The sequence below is a fragment of the Nicotiana tabacum genome, chromosome 21 (genome assembly GCF_000715075.1).
Source record: "Nicotiana tabacum cultivar K326 chromosome 21, ASM71507v2, whole genome shotgun sequence".
In the NCBI taxonomy this organism is placed as follows: Eukaryota; Viridiplantae; Streptophyta; class Magnoliopsida; order Solanales; family Solanaceae; genus Nicotiana; species Nicotiana tabacum.
The window spans coordinates 33,073,357-33,076,932 of NC_134100.1; positions in this window are offsets into that span (position 1 = coordinate 33,073,357).

The window sequence follows — 3,576 nt, forward strand, 5'->3', positions numbered from 1 at the left end:
TAGGGTGCCTGGCATAACTGCCCATCATCAAGCATATACATGAAACACTATGCATGCGCCCATTGCTAGCATGTCAAACTACGAAAGGGCAAATCCTGCCCAAGTGCTAATTGTAATCACTTAGCTTAATAATGAGGCCTGGTGCACGCATCGCCTCAAAACAATAACACTCAGCCCAATATGGGTCTGGCATACGCGTCACCTCAAAATAAGTACCAAACCGGCTCTACGGCTCAAATCGGTCATTTACCGTTCAAATCTCAGATGAGCACATCTCAAATATTTAATTAAATAGTTTTACCCTTTAATCGATATCACCAACATGTGAGTAATTATATAAGAAGTACTGAGATAGCAGTATGATACATGGATATAGTATCATGACTGAGAACATGTGTGCAAATAAGGTATATAACGTAGAAATAGCAAGAATAGCCCTATCAAGTCTCAAACCGTTAGCACGTAGACTAGACACGATGTCTAACATGATTCACAGCTCAAATAATCAAACAAGTATAAGGGATGCGGGGGTAACATGGTATGATAGCATAATGAACCCGGTATTAGCCTAAAGGCCTCCCCCAAACTATGAACAAATCGGTGCACGCACACAAGCCCGTCACCAAGCGCATACGTCACCCCAATATCTTTCACTAGTCCCTAGGGTTAAATACCCTCAAATTCAAGTTTAGAAGTGTTATTTTTCTCAAACTGCACAAATCACAACTCCAACAAGCCCTTCCTAAATATATCGACCTCCAAACAACTTGAATCTAGTCACAAATAACTCAATATCAACAAATAATGCCATAGGAAACAACTTCAAACAATAAAGTTTCAATCTTTATCAAAATCAAAAAGTCAACCCATGCCCACGCCTCGGAACCCGACAAAATTCACAAAATCCGAATACCCATTCAATTACATGTCCAACCATACTAAAATTATCCAATTTTGACCTCAAATCGACCTTCAAAATTCCATTTTTCATTTTTGAAAGGTTTCCAAAAAATTCCCATTTCTTCACTTTAATCCACTAATTTAAATGCTAAAACAAAGATGGAATCATGATATATTAACAAATCCGAGTCAAACACACTTACCCCGATCCAAGACGTGAAAATCCCCTCCAAGATCACCCAAAACCGAGCTCTACAACTCAAAATATGAAAATGGTACTCTAACCCTTGATTTGGAATTAAATATCTTCTACCCAATGGTTCCTCTTCGCAATCGCGGAAAGTCCCTCACGGTTGCGAAGAACAAAAGATGATGTCCTAAAAATATACTTCGTGAACGCGAAGATTCAATCGTGAACGTGATGTTTACCAGATCCAACTCTTTGCAAACACGTAGGCTTGAAGCCTTACACCCCAACTGACCACTCCTTTTACGCGAACGTACCACTCGCATTCGCGGTGACCTGAGAACACAAAGCTTCGCGAATGCATGCCCATGATCGCGAACTGTAGACTAACTTCCACTAGTCACCTGTAAGAACCCATCCTGTCGTTTTGAGCATCTACACTTCGCTCGGTGGTTTGAGGGCAGGAGTAGCTCCGTATGATGTATTATGACTTATGTGAATCGTCGGTTTTGGCTTTCAGGTTATTCGGAATTAATTTGGAAGAACGGTTCTCAACTAAGAAGCTTTAAGTTGAAAGTGTTGACCAAATTTGACCTTTGAGAATTTGAACCCGGAATAGAGTTTTGATGGTTCCGTTAGGTCCGAATGGTAATTTTGGACTTGGGAGTATGCCCGGAATTGCATTTGGATATTTTTAGAAAGTTTCAGAGCTAATTGGCGAAAGTTGAAAATTTGAAGGTTTAGAAAGTTCATAAGTTTGAACGAGAGTTCACATTGAGGATATCAGATTCTGATTGTAGTTCTGAAAATTGGAATAGCTTCATTATGTTATTTGGGACTAGTGTACAAAATTTGAATTCATTCCGAATTGATTCGATATGTTTCGGCGCGAGTTTTGGAAGTTGAAAGTTCAAAAGTTCACTAAGTTTGATTTGAGGTGAAATTCGTCATTTCGATGTTGTTATGCATGACTCGAGGCCTCAAGTAGGTCTGTGTCATGTTATCGGACTTGTTGGAATGTTCGGATGTGGTCTCGAGGGGCTCAGGCATATTTCGGATTGACTTCGGACCATTGTTTCTTCATATTGCATTGCTGGTTTCTGCTGAAGTCTGGTGCACCAAATGGTCTTCGCGATCGCAAAGTATGTGATGCGATCGCATAGAAAAAAACATGGAGTTGGGCAGTTTCTTAATCGCGGTCACGATTGGAGGGTTGCGATCGTATATCTTGGAGCTGGATATTGTTCGCGTTCGCATGGTGGAGGCTGCGTTCGCATAGAGCTGAGGCGGGAAGCTGGGAGTTGGAAATTCTTCACCGCGTTCGCGTAAGACGGGACGCGTTAGCGAAGCTTGGCCGCATGTGTGCTTCACGTTCACATGGATATTTATGCGATCGCATAGCGTATTGTTGGGAGGCAGTGTTGGTTGTTCTTCGCGTTAGCCAAGGTTATTCCGCGATCGCATAGGGTAATTTTGGGCTGTGCATTTTTCTTCTTCGCAATCGCGACTCATTGATTCGTCTAGTGATTATAAAGTACTCTATTTCGGGGGTTTCAGCCATTTTTGCATAATTGGAGCTATGGAGCTCGGATTGAGACGATTCTTTAAGCGATTTCCACCTTATGGATTGGGGCAAGTGTTCTCTACTCGGTTATGGTTATATTTCGTGAATCTATCTTTGTTTTTAGCAATTGGTTGGTGATTTCAAAAGATAAATTGGGGGTTTTTGTCTAAAGTTTCATAAAGTGAATTTTTGAGTTTTGAACGTCGATTCGGAGTCGTATTTGAGTGAAATTAGTATGGTTGAACTCGTAATTGAATGGGTTGTCAGATTTTGTGAGTTTTGTCGGGTTTCGAGGTACGGACCCCGATTTGACTTTTTGGTTGACTTTGGACTTTTAATTAAAGATTCGACCTTTATCATTTGGAATGGTTTCCTTAGGCATTATTTGATGTGTTTGAGTTAGTTTTTGCTAGTTTCGAGCCTTTCGGAGGTCAGTACACGCGGGATGGCATGTTTGGAGCATTGTTTGGCTTGCTCGGTATTGGATTTCGCTTGTTCAAGGTAAGTAACACTTCTAAACTTGGTACTAAGGATATGAACCCCTGAATATACGTGATAAGTCTTAATGATGTTGCATCAGATGAAGAGAATATTATTATGTCATCTGCATATGATAGATGGTTTATTTTTGGGCTCCATTTTGGCAATCCATACCCACAAAAATAAAGATTCAAATGCAGAGAATTCAAGCCTCGTGATAGTGCTTCAGCAGCTAAGATAAACAGTGTAAGTGAAAGAGGATCACATTGTTTAACTCCCCTCGATGATTTGAAAAATCCATGTGGTTGTCCATTCACAAGAATAGAATACCAGTTATTCCCTACAATATCAAATAACAACCCAATGAATCTTTCTGAAAATCCCAGTTTCCTCAACATTTTGGTTATAAACAACCAAGATAGCCTATCATAGGCTTTTGCCATAT